General features: G+C 47.4%; 1 protein-coding gene across 4 annotated transcripts in view; it reads left to right on the top strand.

Annotated features, from left to right (window-relative positions):
• LOC142588510 (innexin unc-9-like) overlaps nt 1–19,904 on the top strand; it is a 73,678-nt gene extending 53,774 nt beyond the window's left edge. For all 4 annotated transcript variants that reach the window (XM_075700352.1, XM_075700325.1, XM_075700344.1 and 1 more), the window contains one exon: nt 19,569–19,904. The gene's annotated coding sequence lies outside the window, so the exon portion shown is untranslated. The remainder of the gene's footprint in view (nt 1–19,568) is intronic.
• Nucleotides 19,905–21,856: the final 1,952 nt, after the last annotated feature.

Genomic DNA, 21,856 nt, shown 5'->3' with positions numbered 1-21,856 from the left:
CTGTTCTTTTAGCCCCTCATGAGTGTAAAACTATAGACGTAAGCCACGCATCTAGATACGGTGATAGCGCAGAGGTAGTTAGTGTCGCATATCACGCGTGTCAGCATATATACGGCATTGATTAAATTGTCTCAAGCACGATCACTGTCTTTCTACACTTGTATGAGTCTAAGTCTAGCATATATCTGCCTGTACGCAGAAATTTCTTTCCCTCTGCCAGTAGTTTTCAGTCTTTTCTCATCGTTATCCTCTCTTTACAACCTTGCGATACGATGCTTTCGCATCAAAATGTTTGTTAGGGCTACCCGAATTCTCGTGCCTCGTTTAATCATGTCTTGTGCAAGGCAGACGGCATGTTTCATTGCGCAGGTGGGCGGTATTCGCTCTTTATGCAGACTGGAAGCACACATGTAATATAGGCGGTCGACCAAAAGTGAAGATAACTGTAAACGCTCGGCAAATACTATTTATCCTCTTATTCCTGGTACTGATGCGGCCAGTCACCGAATATGTGGTATATATGATGAAGAAAGAGTACGTATTGATCGCAGTTATGTACTCCTTCCGTGTCTTCGACGAGCTGGGTCCGTTCACGCGTTTTTGATTAAAAACGGCCAATGACGAGCTATGCTCGTAGACAGTACTTTTCATTTTTTAGCAATACCGCGGGCGAGGAGGCTTCGCCTCACTGCTTTGCCGTGCTTCTGGTAAATGGCAGCACACAATCCGGTGGGGCAGCGCAAGCAGCAGCGAGTTTATTCTGGCGGAGGAAGTCAAACATTCTGCCAACTGGTTTTTTTTAAAAATAGCGCCGCCGCCGGCACGAGCTTCGTTCGCTTCTTCGGGAAGAAGAAAAGCTGAATTCGGCGGTGAATCGAGCGATTCCGAAGACGAAGTCTGCTGCTGTTAGAGTAAAGAAGACGCGTTGCACTAAACAAACAGACAAACACTTAGCTCGTCTTCTCAGAGCAGCGCTTCTGGGGCCTGACGTCGCAAGGCAGTGGTGCGAACTCGACGTAAACAAAGTCATTGCATGCCCGCCTCACTTTCAGTTTTTGGCGTCTCCAATAAATAAGTTTGCTGTAGAAGACACAGATGGCCGTCGCAGTATTTCATAGTGTACTCTGCAGTCGAACACCGAGTTTCTCGTTCTCTTCTCATATGTATCGCACGGTGTGTGGTATAGTCCTGTTGAGCTTCACTTTTGCAATAATGATTCACAATGCTTTTCTTTCTTAAATGCGTTTTGCCATTGGCTGGCCGCCTTCGGTAATAATATGCCCAGCATCAGTATCGGCTAGAATTTTCCTTCAGGGATAATTCTAGCCTAAGAGCTTTTTTTTTCTGAATACCAACTGGAGCTGAATAGACAAAAGAGTTCTTACGCTATAGAACTGTTCGCAAAGAGTTCTTACGAACGAAAGACTTGTTAATACGTCCCCTGGTGACGTCATTGCTTTTCTATTTTCGTACCAGAGATGTTTTTGGTTGCGGCTTGGTCAGAGCATATTTCACAAAAACCTAGCACTGAACTAAGGACGTCTTAACGAAATAACGAGCGACAGAACGGTATAATGCAACGTGTAGATGCTAATTTCAGAAGTAGGGTCGTTTGTGCCTGTTTAGGGCATAGCACTAGATAGGAACACTTGCGCACCGCCATTTAGTTTTCAATTCCTCCCCTTCTTTTCAAGTATAGTAGGATAATCTTAACAGCGCCCTTTTGACTGCTGCGGTTTCTATCCAAACACGTTACAAGCTGCATGAGTCGAATGTGAATGAACAGAATGCAGCGGCCTAACTCCCGTGCTAACCAGAATATGATACTTAGAACTGAACTTAAATTCCATATTTTACATATTGTTCCTCAAACGCACTCGTCAAAGGTCCCCCCGGAGGTCGCTTATAGGATTGCGGGTTGCTGAACTTCAAGGCCTGTATTCACAGAAGAAATTATTGCGCTAGAACTTTTCGCAAGAGCAGATGCGGGCCAATCACGATGTTGGACATATTATTAGCGAATGCGGCCTGCAAGTAGCAAAACAGTACTTACAAGCGAAAAGCATTGTGAATTCGGGCCGGCCGAATTCACAAAGCTTTTCGTTCGTAAGTGCTCTTCGCCATTGGTCCGTTTGCGCCATCCACACTCGTCGACCGATGATAACTCTAATTCGAGCAGCCCGTAGCAGTATCCCAAAAGTTCCAATTCGAAGCCGGGACGCACGAGCTTCTACATAAGCCGGCAAAATGAGACACATATCGCCTACTTGAACTCACTCGCAATAACTTGTTTCGGTTGCTCAACAATTGATTTGTCTTCTGCCCGGCACAGTGCGTCAGTGGCTCTGGCGTTATGCTGCTCAGCTCGACGTTGGGAGTTTGGTTCACGGCCCCGGTAGCCGCATTCCTAGGGACGTAACGCAGACGCGCTCGTGGGCCATGTTTTGGGTACACGTTTAAAAACTCCAGGTGGTAGACGTAAATCCGGCGCTCTACTATATATCCTCTCTTAGAGCCAGTGTACAGCATTGCAACGATCAACTGTGTCCGATGCGTACTGAAATATGCCCTAGAACGCGTCGTAGCAGTATACTGTATTTTTGCAGCTCCAGAAATATTGAAGCTAGCAGGGCTACGACAGGGACTATACAAATTGCGCTTGCGTCCTTCAATCTCGAGCATTAAAATATGGACATGAGGCAACGAATTGTTCATCGGTCAGCCAGGTCATAGCGGAGGTTATACTGCGTGTCATGCGCCCCACGGTTAACGCCATTCCAGCACCAATGGCATTATTTAAGACGCAACCTCAGCGAGCGGCGCACTCGAATGCGCCGAGTTGCCTACAGGTGGCGGCGGCGTACGGAAATCTTTTCAAGGCTCTGTCTGTCCCGCAAAATGAACGAGTAGGGCGTATTTTCGAACATTCAAAAACTATGCTACAAGTGCTTGAGGAAGTTATTTATAATTGAGATGTTGGGCTCTCTAAAGGGAGGCGGACACGCTAAATAATCCCCTCTTACAAAGTAAATCAGCTGTGACAAGAAGTGCAAGTGAGGTGCGGAATCTTGCAGAAAGTTTCACTAAAATTTTGCAAAACACTTCAAATAAGAAAGCTGCTTTCTAGTCTGAGGACTGGTTGCACCGTTTGTGGTTGTAATCATTAAACTAGATCAATTAACAAGTAACACCCGCCGACAGTCACATGTCCCAAACTTGCGCACGGGCTGCGAGGTGCTTTGTAGTGGAGGGCTCGGGATGGAGTTAGGCCATCTAAGGTTGTGCACCGAGCACTAGCAACATCTCACTCGGTCCTATTGGAATGCGGCCACCTTGGATAAAGAGAGGTGATAAGGTAAATACACAGCTGAGCTCGGTTGGCTACCCTGCCCTTCGGATAGGGAAGGGGGACATAGAAATGAGAAAAAAAGTTCATAGCACTTGCACACACGCTGAAGGGTTCATCGTTCAGTCAGTCACAAGCGGTCACATAGACTGGAGGGTCATGAGAAGCGCAGCAGCCCCTTTGTGGCCCTGTGCATCGCTGTGAAACACTTGTAGTCTAATTGCCTGAAAGCGGCGCGAATGACAAGCCGTGTGATCATCGTGTGCAAGGCAGCCAAACAACAGATGGTCTATATGGTTTCCAATGTGCCCACATGTGTCACACATGGTACTGTCATTCCAACTAAACATGAATAAGCGTCCGTAAAAGGAACGCTTATTCGCAAATGGACACAGTAAGGTTGCTCCAGGTTAAGCAAGTACGGATAAGAGCTTTAGTTTCATGTGTGAGCAAATAAAAAAAAAACTAACAAGCAGTAGAATACCACCATGGATCCATTGCGGCCGGTCGGATTAGGAACTTGGACTCACAGGCTGACTCTAAAGGGTCGCGTTCACTGACATGAACTTCCTCAGTGTTCTCGATTTGGGTAGTCACTTAGGCGTCACAGACGCAACATGCGTGCGAGATTTAAATATTTTCGAAACACTGCTTGGAGTCAATAGAAACCTTCTGAAGGGCTTGGAACAGTATTTTTTACAGCGAAGAGCTGTTTTTGTTGCACTCCCGTTTTCTGTGAGTGTCGCGAAGCTCCTCGCCACTTGCGCCTCGACTTCTTTACTGAAGTTAAAGTGCAGTACAGCAAATTATTTGTGTTCATTGTATTTATACTTCAACTTCCAAGCTGTCAATTGCCTTCGTCCTTATCCGTTTCTTAAAACCATCCTATTCATGGTCAATACCCCACTGGGGTTATGCGCCACGAACACTCAGGGCCGCAACAACAGCGACTACGACAATAACAACAACAACCTCGGGGCATTAGGAAGACGTAAAAGAACAGTGATGTGAGAGGAAGTAAGCGGCACTAGTAGCTGTTATTGATCTATCATGTTTATTTGTTGAATTGCGCAGATCTGGCCAATTGAAAAAAGCCATACACCACAATAATCGTCGTACACCGTCGCATCACAGTCTGGACGCACCCATCCTGCTGCTCATACCAAACACATACTACGCAAAACGCACGTTGGAAGCGCGCAGAAGTCGGTGGCGAAGTTTGGCGGCGTAGCGCCGCTTCCCTGCACTGGTGGAGATGACCGGCAGCCTTGGCTGCTTGCCGAGATTGCTTCCCCAATTCGTGCACTTCAAACATGCTCCAAGTGTTGTTGAATATGTTTTACTTATAATTAACGGGTACGACCTCCCCTCTCGGTGGTGACAATCTGGGATGGAAGGGCAGAGGAAATTTTGACAGGGCAAGTTAATATCGCGCGGACAAAGACGTTTATTCGCGATGGCTGCAATTCCTCTGTCATTGAATAAATAAGACACACAGTACTGTGGAGCCGTCAACTGCCACAACCGCTTAGTAAACACGAATGGCTGAGAAAGAAAAGAACATCAACGTATAGACCAGCGGCCGAACTCACAAAGCTCTTTGTCCACGCGTGTTCTTTTAATTTCGGCGGTCGCGTTCGCTAAAGATATGTTCAGCTCGAGGATTAGCTGAAATTTTCTCTTGCGAAGTATTTTAGCGTAAGAACTTTTTGTGAATACGGGCCCAGAATCAGCAGCGCTGGTAGGCGGCAGACATCACTTGCAGAGGGCTGCGGGAACTGGCCGAACGAGCGGCCCGATTGCGCTCAGCATGTTCTTACCGCATGCTTGCTGCTAGTGCTCGCTCGTCGTGTGTTTGCCGTCGCCTGCCCCATCACAAACCCGCAGTGCCAGTACGCGGGCTGCGGGCCGTGCCTATACATGGCGACGGGGGTCGAGGTTAGGTGCGCTTCCTCTAAACGCGTGTGCGAGAGTAAAAGATTCTGGGCCCGTATTCGCAGGAAAACTGTTAAGTTAGAATTATTCGTAAGAGCAAATTGTAACGAATCCTTATGCTAGACATATTTGCAAAGGCGAAGCGCACTGGTGCCTGGTTTATATGCACTGCGAGACAGGTATATATAACACTAGAAGCAGGGGCTGAATTCACAAAGTTTCTTGTTCGAAACTACGCGTTGCTATTGGTCAGCGGCCTTTGCTAATAATATGTCCAACATCACTATTGGCTTACACGGCATCTGCGTTCAGGAACAACTTTAGTGTAAGAAGCGTGTTGTGAATACGTTTCGAGATACTAAACAACGTTGTGCAAACTCCAGTTCTGAGACGCAGAGCACCGCTGCATTCATATAAACGGCTCTGGCTTCTGTTCATTTCCTTATAGTCAAGTTCGAGCTCGCTTAAGCTGCCATGTCGTCAAGAAGGTCTCCATCGATCCAGCGCAGATCCACTTTATCATCGCACGCTTCCTCGTGCGATGGGCAAGTGACTCGCGGCGACGTGGCGACTTTAAATCGACTAGAAATTTGCGCGCTAATTCACGTTCATGAGTGCTTATTTACATTATTTTCGCGGTAAGTGAAATAATATACAGGCACGAAGGGGCAACACGCACCAATGAAAATATCCTTTTTCCAGGCATCATATATTGATGCGGAGTGGCAGTAAGTTATTCACGTCGATACGAAGTGATGGTTTACAAAGTGTCATCTTGCTAATTTAGGCGCAGCCACACAGCTACTGCAGCCCGGATAGCTCCGTTGTTGTCAGCGCAGACATCAGTATGTTTGGAGTAACTAAACAAATCACAAAAACTTGCCGCGACTACATTCCGAAACTACATAGCGGGAGCGCTGAGCTGGACGACTGCTCCTTCAAACATGAAACTGAGTAGCCGCGACGCACACCCATCATAAACGCAAGTCCTGAATCTTAAGCACGCAAACAAACTGAAATCGCGCGACCCCACGCACAGTAGAAGCGATCAATCCTCGTTGAAACGCAGAAATACTCGGGCCCATCACTCAACAACTCAAAAGATCAAAACAAGGCAAACTGAAATTCCGCGGCGAAGATGCGTTTACTATGCCATATCACACAAGCTTATTCATATATTCATACACTTGCATCGACATTCACGTCGCCGACGATCTGCCGACATATGGGAGAGATTTTATTTTCGCATGCACAGGAGCTTCATCCAAGACTTTCTAAACGTCTTAATTACGGCGGAGTAGCAATTCAACATTTTGCAATCTTTCAGTCTTGAAATGTCCCTAATTATCTTAAGTATTCTTAGAACAGCACAGTAGGCGATGTATAACTTGCAGTAAGTCCGTGGATACGAAGGAAGGCGCCATGATCGAAGCTCAGGCACGCTAACGCGTACCTTCGACACGATGAGCAGTAGGGAAGCTACGGCTACAGTTGGTCCGACATTAGGAGTAGCAATCTAGCGCGAAGGACATGAGCGAAAAGAACACTTAACAAACACGCAGTTGATGTGTGTGTGTCGATTATGTAAAATTATGTTAGGTTCGCGCTGCTTTACCGTTCCTAATGTCAACACGTGGCCACGCGCGAACATGATAACGCGTTTCTATTCTCTTTCAAAGGCCGCAACCGTAGCGCCACCTCGCCGAGCTGCTCTTTTGCCCCACTCAAACTCATACAGCCCCCCCCCCCCCATCCACTCACACAAACAAAGAAGCTTAGATGTGCGTATGCTTAGATGACTTAGGTGTGCTTAGTTTCGGAATGTAGGTTCAAAACACCATAATATAGAACCTCCTACTTCCTAGGAACTGCTTAGCACGTACGCCTTCTTTACACAATCAATGCACAGGCACGAAACAATGAGTTTAAGGCTTAACGTACCTTGGCCCATGCGAAAGAGGTGAGACGCAGGATAAATCAAAGTAAATCCAATTAAGTGCAGCATACCGTAGCCTTTCAATAGGTACCAGAATATGGAATCAATGAACCGGAAATTGTGCATGGTGGCTCAGTGGCTGTGATATTCTGCTGCAGATGATGCGATCACGGTTTCAATTTCCGGCCGCTGCGGCCGCATTGCGATGGGGCGAAACGCATGAAAACCAGTGTACTTAAATTCAGGTGCACTTCAAGGAATTCTAAGTTGTCAAAATTAATCTGTAGCCTTCCACTACGGCGTCTCTCATAGCCCCAGTGTTATCTTAGGCCGTTAAAGCCTATGAATCAAACAGTAAAATTGTGCAGCTGATGCAGCAGCGCTAAGGTACGTCATAAAATCACAACGACTGGTGTCCCGAAAGGCGATGTAAAATACGTTCAGTCATCGGAGATACCGATCCGCCCCTAAAAGCAGATGAACACGGTTTGATAAATATTATAAGTTCCGCATCTTCATTAGGCTGGCTTTCACATGTTAGTTGAACTGTACACATGTCTGGAAACATTTATTCACTGTTTGCGACTGGCTGCTGCCTTACACGATACAGTTTTCACATTGCGCTGGACCCCTACTGCAAACCCTCTCTGATCAACGCATATAAGCATGTCGAGCATCTTTTCTAATGCCGTAAATACGATGAGCCAAGGCACTGACAGCGTCATAGCTAATGAGACTTTATGAGACCTACGAGCATAAAGAAGCCGTTGGATCTGTGGTGAACAAATGCATCTAAAAAATACTCACTTATTGCTATGAAAGAAATTTTAGAGGCGTTGTGCTGACAATAGCCTGTGCACAATGAATGTAACGTTCTATGCAGCCAGGGTGATAGTGTATGCTGCTGTTTTCTTTTTATTTTTTTTTATATCGCTTCGGCAATATCACTTCTTTTCTTGTGGCATCTTGTTTTTGGGAGGTTTCATGATGTGTTTTCTCTCTCTTTTTTCTTGTGATGTCCCGCGCCTTGTCTGGTGTTTTTAACTTTCTGTTTTGAAACATTTCGCATGTCCACTTTTCACATGTGACAAGGCCCAGCCGCCGCCTTTCTTGGTTCCAACATCTCATTTTGTAGTCATGCCAATTAAAAAAAATTATCGAAGGCAGTGGTCATCTTAATTTGTAGAACAGACGCGCTTTCTCGGGTTATGTCATCGCTGCTGCAGTGTGAAGCCGTCAATTCTTATGTTGTTAACATCGACGCCTATTACATTTGGCATCACTAACACCAATTGTTAAGAAATCGCAGTTTCACCCGAAAAGTGAAGCACTGATATAGCGATAACAAAGGCGGCAACTACACGAAGTAAGGTTCATGGTTCTATCGCCCGTATAAATCGCCGTGAAAATTAGCTTGCTCATTAAATTAACAAACATGGTGTCACGCACGCACAGGCAAGCATATACTGAACATATCTTAGTCGATGACCACGAACACTTGATGTCACAATGCTGGCGTGATGAAAGGCGCCGGCAGCGGGGCTAAACGCTTCGTGCTGCTTCTGGCTTCACCGCGCCTCAGGAACTCGAGATTACGTAACCTTTAACAGTAGATGCGCTGGACAGAGTGCATAAAGCGGCCAGCCATCTAAGTTCGCCCTTAGCGTTTGCACCCGCCGCATATTACCTCCGAGATACGGCGCCCGAGCCACGGATGCGCCCAGCCGCGCGAACAGCCATGCGTAGCCACGGCCGAGCTAGAAGAGGAGAGGCACGCTCACCTCACCTCGTCACCCCGTCACCTCACCCCGCCACCCTCCTCACGCCAGCATTTTAACAGAGAGTGTCCTTGGTCATCGAGTGTGATGTGTTCATGTTTGAAGTGCACGCTGACATCATGCTTGTTAATTGAGTTAGCAAGCGAATGTTTACAAGTTCATACGGCCGATAAAAGTGCTATCCTTACTTCGTATGGCTGCCTGCTAATTTGCTATCGCAATCGATGCTTCGCCTTTCGGCCGAAGCTGCGACTTTTTTAACAAATTTCTGAAGACAGAAGCCCTAGACTTACAAAAAGGAAAAAAGGAATTCCCCACTGTTCTTTTTTATTTTGAAGGATTTTGCGGAAGTACCGATCAGCGTTATTTCACTTTGAAAACTTTTTTTGACACTCACAATCAACCCAGATTTTCATAATTACGCCTGCCCATAATAGACGCGCCCGTCAGCCACTGCAATAATTCTCCCAAATTTACTACGGAACCTTAGCGGCGACGCGGACGCTTCTTGTGAAATCTAGCGCCGCGCGCAATGTGTTGAATTAGCCAGCTACGGTACCCATGCAGGAGTGTGAACTTATGGTACAACCACTTTTTCACGTGCTGACACACGTTCAGTTCATTAATGCGACGCGCGTGGTCTTCCTATTTTAATTTTACGCACCACCTTTGTCCTTAAGTGCATTGCCCTCTATGACAATGTCATGTATTAAAATATCCTAGGGAAAGCATGGGTTACTAGATTTTGTCATTCATTTCGAATAAAATGAGCTCTGTGCGGGAAAACCCGCGGCGAACGACGCAACTCATTGCAATACCCGAAAGCGCCGACACAACGGGTTTTGGAAATGTTGCGGTAATGCTTACGGCTGAACACTACAGTGCGATGGATGACGTTACCCGCGCTCCGTCGGAGCTGAAACTGGGCAGCGCGGGCGCACGGAACCAGGTACGGCTTAATGCACAATGAGCGATGGTAGGTAAAGTTATAGCAACAGGCTGTGCGTTTGGTAGTAGTTAAGGCGGCGAAATGTTGACGCAAACAGAGCACTACAGATGAAGATAGTGCCTCGCTTCGGTATGAAGATGCGGAAAAAAAGGCCGGCACACATTCAGCATTTTTACCGGTGTCGGCTGGCTTTGCGTCCCTCAACGTCGATGCGGAGTGAGGCTACTAGCCAAAACGCCGAAATCCGGATATGGAAGTTATTATCACCAGGCCAATACCTGGCATGTTCTACAGACGACAACGAGACTTACTTGTCCAGCTCTCAGAGTTTCGTCTTGGTGTCTGGCTCGTCGTGGACGCCGAGCGATGCAACGGTATAGCCGACGCAGGTAGAGACGCTGAATGTGGGTCGGCCATGATTGACAGTGTCGGCAGGAAGAACGACATAAGGATAGCATCATCAAGGTAAAGAGCGGCCTAAATCCATTCATGCAACGTCATTTGTACTGTAACGTGAGGAGTCCCCCAATATACAAAGCATTCCTTACCTGCTACCTGGCACTTAGCGGTAAGTATATAGGTAGGTTCGTGCCTCGCATCGTTTCGGGCCTCCTCAATAAAAAAAAAAAAGTTATGTTCGATGGTGGGACCGAAGCTCTATATACCCGCATAGCAGCGAGATGCTTTACCTAATAGGCCACGATGATAGGTCAACGCCAACTGGCTCTTTGAGACCACGTGCTGGCGCGTGCGTCACGTTGCATAGCACGACCCATCATAGCTTTCACTTCGTTAACGTCAACTGTGGCACTAGAGAAAGTGGTAATCAGGTACATGGTGCTCAAGGTAATTGAGTTTCAATAAATATTTTTATAAAGCAATTATATGTATTGCTCATAGCTACGTTAGCGCAATGCTACAAACATCAACGGGTGCCTATACCACTCTCAAGAACGGATGCTTTGCGGCAACTTCAATCACTTGCTCGCCACATCACACTTCTACGATGGAATTCACTGGGTTTCACCAACTCACGCTTGCACTTTCTCGACCCTAACTTGCGACTTCGCCTGCCACCTGGTCTCTCCCGTCGCGAAACTACTATATGTCGCATCAGGTTGGGCGTCGCATTTACAAAGGCCTATTCATTCCGAATAGGAATGGCCATTAGTGCGGTGTGCAATTTGTGAGGGTGCGATGAGACTGTAGAATACCTTCTGCGTCACTGCCTATCCTATGACGCTCAAAAACGTACTCTACAAGCTAACCACAGCCTGTTGGATAATAGAGCGCTCTCGGAGGAAATGATCCTGGGGCCATGGCCTATGCACTCTTGCATGCAAAGGGGCACAAATGCCCTTCTGCACTTCTTGAAGGCTACTAAACTTACGAACGCTTGTGACAAAGGACATTCCTCTGCGACTGACTCGGCGAATGTCTGACACTTTATTATTTTTCTTTTCTTCTTATCTATTCTTCCCCATTCACCCTCCCCAAGTGTAGGGTAACCAACCGGGCACGTCCTTGGTTAACCTCGCTACCTTTCTCTCTTCGTTCCTCTTTCTCAGGTCATGCACTAACTTGGCCACTGTAAGTTTTTTAGGTGATTCTGTGGCGCTATAACGTAAAGCTATTCCACCCTGACTTTATTGGATTCTCATGACGTCAATTTTAAGTAACCACCGACGCAAGCGTGGGCGGGTAGCTGCAACTTTGTTTGAACAGTCTATTTAAACGGTCTGCTTTTTTTGCAGGAGTTCCTTTTGTTTGGTTTTAAAGCTAATAACATCGCCTGCAGTGGCTGGTTTTCCTTATCAAACTGGCTGAACAGAGGCGAGGAGCGCAAAGAGGTGGAGAGGGTTTCGGTGGGGCCTAGCCAGCGAAGCGAAGTAGGTAACGGCGGAAAGAGGGTTGCGACGGCGTCACGTAGGAGAGGCCGGGATTAGGAAAATTGTGCCGGCGTCTCCGATTGGTCCGCGTCCCCTTGCTTATCTTGCGCCTCTACGATCGCAGCGGCGTGGAACAGTGAGCTAAAAATGCTGCCAAAACGAATATTTGGCGAAGAATTGACAGAGCGGCGTCGTCTACGAGCCTAAAAGGCTCCACAACGTTATCCTGGAAAGAGGGGTTCAGAATGGCAGCAACGAATGGAGTTAAGCGCTCAGCGCTGGGAAGCGGAACGTCAGCATTCATTATGGACTGCTGCGCTAACAATTACTTCTAGAAGCATATCTTAGTGGCTCTTTCTGGGCGATATGCGCGACCGGCTGTCATAAGCTAATCAAAAATAAACTGACATAAACTGACATCATTGATTGCGCCACCAAACCCTTTGCCTTTACTCGTACAAACATTACACCACAAATAAATGCATGTATAATGAACCATCATTAAGTCCTCAAGCAGGATGCCTTCAGAATCCTGTTTGTACGTCCGTTTTTCAATGATCCACGGAAATGCAACGGAAATCCTCGCGGTGGAATGACAAAGCTTTTTGGTTGAATAATAATCTTCGACGGTTTCTGCTTGATTTCTTTTTCTTAGAGCAGCCGTATCATAAAGTCATTTTGGACAGAAACGCTTAATAAATAGTTGCGTGCCACTGAAATCATAATTGTTTTATAATCTTTCAATGCAAAAGCAATTCGAATACACAGCAAAACAAACGCAAGTACTTCGATTTGCAAAGCCGTAGCGACAGCGCCGACATTATTGCACCCGCTGTGGAAACAGCTGGTGGGTTCTTTTACTTTTGCCTATAGCGCTGCCAGATCAATTGAGGTCTCAGCTACCGAACGGTGCACTTTCAATTGAGAAGTATAGTATTTGCTGCAGTAAAGCTGGAAACACTAAAGAAAATTAATTTGGGGTTTTACGTGCCAAAACCATGATCTAAATATGAGGCACGCCGTAATGGGGGCACTGCGGAAACTTGGACCACTTGGGGTTTTTTAACGTGCACCTAAATCTAAGTGCTTAGCAGCCCAACGCCATAGCCACTAAGAAACGACGGCGGGTGAAGCCATGAAAGAGTAGGACAAGGTGAGCTGACTCCGTTTTACGCAACTCCGTCGCGCGCTGGCACTGGGTAAATAAGTTCGGGGTGTATCACTCAGAATATCCTCTAATTATCGCTGGATGTTCCGTTTCGAACTTTATTCATGTTACACACGAAGAAATATGTTATCACTGGTGACTCCGAGCAGCCACCACAAGAGCAATCGGCGGGTAGCCATCTTTTAATCAATTCGGAGCGGAGCACTCTCCGCTACCTAAATGAAAAAAAGCGATTTTGCTCGCCATAAACATTTGGAGGGCGTTTAAGCTTCGCCTTTAAGAGTACAATGCGATAGCATTCAGAGATCCCTGACTGCTTCTCACGCTTCCCGGAAACTGGAGCGTATGTAACCATAATCTTCACCTGGAAGCGCTTGCCGCGAGCCCTATGTACGAAGGTGAGCGCCAGCTGGAGTTAATGCAAGGTACCGCCCCAATACACCCATCGCGCCGGCGCGCGCAAAATGGCGGGCGCCACGGCCGTTTTGTGTGTGTGAAGGGGTTTCTTTGAGTTTTTGCGTAACAAAATTATGTTTTCTCGTATAGTCGAATTACAATGCGAGAGCAATCATGTCTGCAGTTTGTGTGCAAGTTGTTGTTTACGATTTTTATAAGTATTTTAGCTTGATAAATTCAATTAATTCAGTCAATTTCTTGCATCATATGGAAGGCCTGGGTATAACTGGTTCGATTTTTTTTTTTTTTTTGCCGATGCGACGTACGACGCGGGACGCAAAATCCTTACTGCGTATACGTTACTTTGACGTGGGGAGTTTTCGTAGATTTGTGGCGTTGCGTGACAAACAGGCGACGTGGTTGCGGCGCTAAAAATTTCGACCAACAGCGGAGGGCTAATTGTGACAAAGGCGTACAACGGGGAAAGAAACTTTCTTTTTGTTCGGCCTAATCATGCATAATCATTGTCTACACGTCATTTTGAGAAGGCGAGTTCTCGCGGTTTTCTTGACGTTGAGTGACGGACAAACGAAGTAGGCGTGGCCCGAAAAATTCCGCTCAATTGCAGTGGACTAATGGCGGAAATGGAATACAAACAAATTGGAATAGCTTTACGTTATAGCGCCCCTGCACTGTAGGAAATGCGATAATGGCATTCAAGAGAATGACGTGCAGTCGAAGCGCGCTATTAACTGCGATATTCGTCGTCGTTCCTTTTTCCGACCACTTGGCGTGGCGCTAGTGTACTACACTTTTCCCACTTCCTCAGAAGGCCCAAATAAACGTACACTGTATATCCCTTTTATTGGTTTATCTAAACACAGCGTACTTCCGCAAGTTGGCGATGCCTGTGATGTGATCAGCTCTACATCTAAACTCGCACTTTCTGTATCGGCTGAGAGAAGCTGACTTAAGCGCTTTCGCTCTTTTTGAAAGACGCAGGTTACGTTGAAACTTTGGAGGAACCATTTTATGAGCCGATTAGGTCACGCGTATGCTCAAAGGATATTCCAATCTTATCTGGTCGGCAATATTTGGCTCATCCACGAATATTTTCAGTTTGAATTAGTTTGTTAGATCACGAGTAATTTGGTCGTTTACCCAAATGCACGTGCTGTTACAAGAAAGTGGCGACCCATATCGTTTCGTCAAAAAAACTCACAGCCATCCATATATTGTGTCTGTGACATGGAGTTCATTGAACCGCACTTCATGATGGGCGCGGCAGTGTACATTATGGAGTATCAGTTCAGTGTGTGTTTTCAAGTCCTTTTTGTTTCGCAGTGCTGTGTTTCCTAGCGCCGTGGGTTGGGCCATGCTGGTCATTGAAACGCAGGCTGAGCAAATGCCGGCGGGGGCACTGCAAGGTTGACACTGCCCAGAGTCATATCTGGGCATCGCGACGAAGCACAGACGAATAAGAAAAAAGAAAGGAAAAAATTAGACGACGAAAATAGGCAGCATGTGCACTGTCTTCGTCTCTCCCTTTTCTTCCTCTCTCTCTCTCTCTCTCTCTCTCTCTCTCTCTCTCTCTCTCTCTCTCTCTCTGTGTGTGTGTGTTCAGACGCGCTGCGCAAGTACAGCTACCGAATCCGCACCAACTTTCCCGTCTTTCAATCTCCAGCCATATTAAGAGCAACATAACCACGACAATAAACCCGAACTTTGCAAGGCAAAATAATATGAGCCATTCGGAAACTTGCACGGCACTGCTGACTCCTTTCGAACTGACTCCTTGCTGCAGTGGCAGGAACTCGGAGCGCTTCACACTGATTCTGAGAGCGTATTCGTCTTCATGACCGTTCTCGATGAATGCCTGTATCCCAGTGGCTGTGCGGTTCGACGCAACCAGGCTCATCGCGTCCTACTTTGCTTACTCTAAGCAACTGACTCTGCTGCCCGTTGCGTTTATTTTTTTCCACTCTCATGCGACTTCTGCAATGTCGATACCTCGGACAATTTTTTTTATTAGTATTGTTTTTATTTGTCGCACCAGCAGCGTATCACTGCTGGCACTCAGCATCGGGCTGGTCAACCTCGCCATTGGCCCCCATTTGAGTCACTGCTTGCTCCCTGACAGCGCTTGTTGACTGGCGCATCGCTTCGAACTCACACGAGTTCATTGCAGTCACCTCTCCGCGATGGTCCTCATATATTTCGTGCCTCGGTGAGCCTAATTTTAACAGCGGACTCAAGTGCATCTTCGCTTTCGCATAATAACGCCTGCGCTTGCGCGACACCGTATGTAACACACTGCCACTAAAGTATCAAGGAAAACACATTGCGATGAGCACGTTTTTTCACTTTTTCTTGTCTTCTTTGCATTCGACGAGGGTATTCTAAACATGCACTTATCACCTGACACAGAACTGACCCATTCACATCGCACTTGGTCATCATTGAATACAGACGAGAACGTTACTTTCTTTCTTTCCTTCTCTCTTTCATTGCGGGAGAGGGTGGCTTCTTAACCATATATGCAGGGGCAGCGCCGTGTAGAAGTTTTCATATAGCAGTAAGGTCTGGCCAGTAAAAGCACTGGTGAGCCACGAATCACAGGATCTACAGAGTGTCCCAACCATCACGCACCAAGATTTAAAAATATCCAAATTCTACGTAGCTGGAAAGATCTGACCTCAGCCGGACCGCTCGTTTGGTACTATCCTCTGCTCGCATCAGCTCTCACTTTCGCTTGTTTGGGTCGGTCTCGTTCGCGCTTGCTTCGATTGTCATGGTTTGAGGTTGTTTTGGATCCCAGCTCTTTGGCGCCCGTTTCTGCGGCGAGCGTCGGCGTAACTGAGCGAACGAGCACAGCGAAAGATGGGCACGAACGCGAGAAGAGAGGAGGAGGAGCGAGGACAAAAAAAGAACGGCGAGAGGGAAGAGGCGTGAGGATGAAAGTGGATTAGGATATATGGCGAAATGGTGAGGAGGAAAGCTGGCAGCGACCAGGCATGCGGCGAGCGCGGGAACAGCGCTGCCGTGGGCTTCGGGCCCACTGCGCATGCGCTACTTCGCCTGCGGCGCCGCCGCCGCAAGACAATGTGCTCCGCGGGAGCCGCGCGTTCCCGTGTTCACGCGTTCTTTCTGAACAATGAGCGATGCAAACGGTGGAAATGCTTCGTCTGCCCGAGCTCAGCACCGCCGCCGAGAGCACCCTGTCGTTCAGAAGCAAATTCTTCGCCACAATATATCGCGAATTTAAAACAACAGCTGCGCTCAAAATTCGCACTAAGGAGTACCGTGACCGTCGGTGAAGATTTCTTTTCTTCAATTTCCTTACGAAAACCTATTTTCGCCAGCTCTTCATGACTCCTACGCTCGTATTTCAAATGTCAAGGTTTTTATGGAAGCTCCTCTATAGGTACGCTATGTTAAACTAGGCTTTCTACGCGGTTCAAAATTTCGTTGCGGTTGGCCTTGAATCATGGCACAGTGTTTACGACCACAATCATAGCCTTTAAACAAACAGTCTACTATCACCATCACCATCAGCCTATAGTTTATGTCCGCTGAAGGACGAAGGCCTCTCCCTGCGCTCTCCAATTACCCCTGCTCTGCGCCAACTGATCCCAACTTTCGCCTGCGAATTTCCTAATTTTATCACTCCACCTAGTCTTCAGCCGTCCTCGACTGCACTTCCCTTCTCTTGGCACCCATTCTGTAACTCTAATGGTCCACCGGTTATCTATGCTACGCATTACGTGGCCTACCCAGCTCGCTGCGGCTGACCTTTAATCATGACACAGTGTTTACGACCACAATAATAGCTTTTAAACAAACAGTTTACTATATTATACATCTAAACGACGCCTATATGTCTTATATGTTACTAATATAAGTAACGGTGTTTTATGCGTGTTATTGTCTTCTGTTTTTTTTTTTGGGGGGGGGCGGGCTACGCTATTCTTACCACTTTATCAGCTGCGCGCACACACACACACCCGTGCGCATGCACGCGCGCACGCACACATGGTTATTGCTGGTCACGCGACTCAAATTATTTTCATTTAAGGTTGATATCGACGAGAGTTACGTGGCCGCTATACTCGGCTTCTTTTTTTCTTCTTCCTTTTTTTTTTTTTTGCTCCTGGCTTGACCGAGGTCTCGGCAGGCAGCATTTGTTCCAATAATGTACTTCTGTTTCAAGTCCGACAATATGCTGCAAACGCCAACTGTCAACGTATATGCTTGTTGATAGCTGTTGCCTTCAGTGCAGGTGCCTGGTATTTCGAGCTGCGTCGTGCACGCTTTGCTTCACGCAAGAACCGTAGACGTCAGCCACGCTGGTTTAGCGGTTGGAGCGTTTGGCTACTTACTTCGCAAGAGCATCGAGTCGCGAAAAACGTTTGAATACTGCCTTTGCAGTACCTCAAGGCAACAACATACTAACGAAAGCGTGGCTATGAAATCACAAAATGATACCGCTTCGAACAGTTCACATTACCACACAACTTTAAGTTTCTGCTCTTACTACTGCCAAACTTGTGAAACATGAAATTAATACAAGTGGTAGCAACTATAGTAAAACGCCCTTACAACGCAGCGCGAGGGACCTCCGAAATCCTTCGTTATACAGGCGACTTGGTTGTAAAGGTCACGGACCGTATCGCTCACAATAGAGAGGCTAAGCACGTCCAGCAAAAGAAGGCCTTTATTTAACATGAATTCAAAAGAAACTTAGTGAAATAATTTGCTAATTTATTTGCATCCACACTGTGGAAGGATGTGCGACTGTAGGCAGCCTTATTGCACGGAGGTTTGCAGCATGTAGCGAAACGCGGGAGCTATGCTGCGGGAGTTAAGCTGCAGATCGTCGAAAGCCTCAGTCGCCTCCCTTGCCGTCAAAATACTTGTTCGTTTACAGAATCTTGATCACGGTTGCCTTCATTGAAATTTGCGTCTTTTCCTCCTTAAATAGCTTTGAAAACGCCACCGGTCGTCAGTTGAGACTACATCATCAAGTAGTCCTTATCAGCAACGTATTTGTCAGCCGTCACATGCGCTGATGCGTTGCAATAAGCAGTCAATTAGATGAGAAAAACCGTTCAATGTAGGCAATGTTATTCGTTTCGAAAGCACACAGAAGTGACCTCCTATAAACGAGGAGAGCGTTTGATTGGGCTGTTCAGACAACGCTGCGGGTCACCACCCGATGCTTGCGTCGGCGGTTACGTAAGTTTGACGTCAGGAGATTAGAATAAAAACACATTGGAATAGTTTTGCGTTATATAGCCCGTGGTCTTCGTTGTAGAGGCGTTCGACTGTATTTCATCTAACTGTATACGTGTTGTAGTTGAGCGATCAATCAAATTGCCTATGCCACACGCGAGTCATGTGAATCCACAATATATATATATATATATATATATATATATATATATATATATATATATATATATATATATATATATATATATATATATATATATATATATATATAGGGCCGAGGAAAAGAAGTGAACTTGAAGTCATGCATCCTCGAAGAAATGAAATTTTTTGCGTAGGAAATAAATTCTGTTCGTTTTTACGGCGCTTTCCTTCTGCCGACGTGTGCTGCGCGGCGATGTGTGACCAGCGATAGCCATGGCAGGTGCCGTTTCTCGCTCGACTGCTCCCGCCGAACCTCGTCGCATGCGGGCACGCGGCGACGGTGCAGCTTCCTCGGTGCGCCCGGCGCGCAAGAACGCTTTCGGCTGGGCAAGCTTATTGATCATTGTTCTGCCGACTGTAGACGGCTGAGAGGGCATCGTTATGCGTCCTTGATGGACGTTGAAATGTACAGTCGGAAAAAAGGTGACTTTTCCAGCTGTTTATGCCCAAACCTTGTAAAACTACGCAAGCCTATGTTATCGGAATATACTAGCACAAGGCAGAAATCCGAATGCCAGGCTGCGTGCCCAGGCTGTGGAAGAATTAAAGTTTTTCTCAGATTCCGCGGCCCGTAAACATTTCACGCCAGCCGCACCCAATAGCTTGCAATTTGTCGAAGCAATGTTGGAAAAATGAGCACAGCGTGAACGCTTAGGCATAGAACGATCGCATGCGCACTGCGTACGCCCCGTGCGGCGAGTGCCCCATGCAGACGTTCTCGGTCTCTTGGTGTTGCAGGTCTTCCGGCCCGAGGGCAGCCTCCCGGGCCGATGCCGCGTGGCGCGGTGGCGGGTCCCACAGGGCCGGCGAGAAGCGTTCCTGCACGGCGAGATCCCGCCCTGGCGAGCACCCGTTGGGACCCAGCGGGAAGCGCTCGGCTTCCGCACCAGCCGTTCGGACTGCCAACTCGCGACTCAGAGGCGAACGTAGAAATCATTGCCAAGTATTTCATGCTTAACCACATCAGCTGATATTATTTGCTAACGGGCTCTGGAGCGAAGAAACAATCTTAAATTACTCATCCAGAATATGTTCCTAGCTGCGAATTCTAATAAACGGACAAACGGGAGTAAACCCCCAACCCCAGTGGCCTTCGTGTGTGACTGCGCGCAGCGCTGCGACGCGGGGCTCGGTGGCGCTCGGCGCACAAGCTGGTCTACAAGCGCCACACGCACTCCACGGCATGCAGCCGCCGGCATTCCAGGGGCTCGGCGTTTCAGGTCCGGTGGCACCCTCTCGCATGGACAAGCAAGGAAGACGCCAAGTGCTCTGTGCAGGAGGCACACTCTATGGGTTTCTACTGCTCGAGACGTCGGAAACGAGGGCGGCTGGCGATGGCCGATGTCCACGGTCTATGAGCCTGCTTGGACGAAGCATAGGGCGCGGCATGTAATTAATTTCTTGGGTTACGAGGTGGCATTACTAATTTCATTTAAAAGCTGAAGCAAAACGATGCAGCTTTTTCGACGCCTATGATGTAGGCCATGTGCGATAGACACGCTGTGCGCACGAAAGACAGGACATTTTGCTCGCTGCTATTAGCGTATATTTGTCAACAATACCATTTTCATTTTTTGGCAAGCTCTATTTTGCTCAACTGTTTCTATTCTCACAAATATAGGTGCTGTAAAAGTTTCTTAATCCTAAAATAAGAAATAACGTTGTTCATGAATTTCGACGAACTACAAACAAATAAAAACAATAATAGCAATTTGAGCAAATGTTAAGAGATGAAAATCCGTAGACATTATTGACGCAATATTATAACATATTCCAGAATTAACCGCGAAGTATATGAGATTTTGCAGGCAACTGCAAAAACATAGCTTCAGTTTATACGGGCGCAAATGCCTGGGTGAGTACGTTTTTCTCAATAATTTGCATGGTTGAAGCAGTGGAATGTTGCTTAGAAGGTTATCGTGACCTTCGATATAGCCCTCATGAGCACAAGTCACGTAAATGTGATCCGCCAAGTCAAACTTCTGTGATCGTAAAGAAAGCTACCAAAAAAATAAAAGGAAAGTTTGTATAGAATTCTCTGCTTTCGCAATAGTCAAACCTCGATATAACCAGTGGCGTAGCAACAGGGGGGGCCGGGGGGCCGTGGGCCCCGGGTGCAAGGGGCCTGTGGAGGGGGGGGGGGGGTGTCATATACGTCTGAAGACACCCTTTCCGCCGGCTACACCCGGGGGGGGGGGGTGACAGAAGACCTATGGGCCCCGGGTGTCAGACGACCTAGCTACGCCACTGGATATAACGAACCTCGATTTAATAAAATTGGCGATGTCACAAACTATATTGATTTCCCGATCTCAGTTGCATTCAAGACCATCTATTTCTTTTCGAGATTTAACGAAGCAATTGCGTGACACGGTTCTGATTTAACAAAGCTTTAGGCTAATTGACGCATGTACTTGGAGCCTGTATGGCTATTAAAATCTAGAAAAAGAAAACTAGAAATTGCCACCGAGGCAACGGTTACTTCAAGCGCAAAGTTTGAGCAGCAAAACCGCCGTCTAAGCGCGCGCGCTGGGATGTGGTAGGAAGGGGACCCCGCTGCGCCATTTGTCCCGTTGGTGAACAACTTGCGGAGGCCGCGGGGCGCGCCGCAGCTCGCAGCGCTCGGAGAAACACACGAGCTGACGACTCCTTTTGCGCAAAGACATGGCAAGGGAGTGAGCGCGCAATAACGTGATCAAGCACGCGATTACGGGAGGGGGGGGGGATGAGAGGGAGTCGAGTCCTCAAACACGCGCCTATCTGCCTTCTCCTCCTCGCGCGCGTCTGTGCCCTGGACACGCGCCGTATTTTGGAGGTAATCTCTCCGGGGCAAGTGCAAAGCCCTAGCCGAAATTGTTGGTGCCTTCCTGTGGATTGTGCTGTTCCCGCGCGTCTGGTGTTGACGGACGCGTAATCTCAAGTTTCCAAGACACGGTGCGGAACGCTCACTCGCGTTGTGACTGCGAGTTCGTGGTCATCCAGTGAGGTCTGTTAATATTTGCCTGAGTGCACGTGGCACCAGTAAA

Source organism: Dermacentor variabilis, chromosome 1, assembly GCF_050947875.1.
Source record: "Dermacentor variabilis isolate Ectoservices chromosome 1, ASM5094787v1, whole genome shotgun sequence".
Lineage (NCBI taxonomy): Eukaryota > Metazoa > Arthropoda > Arachnida > Ixodida > Ixodidae > Dermacentor > Dermacentor variabilis.
The sequence above is the reverse complement of the archived record's forward strand: the minus strand, read 5'-3'. Positions and strand labels throughout refer to the sequence as shown.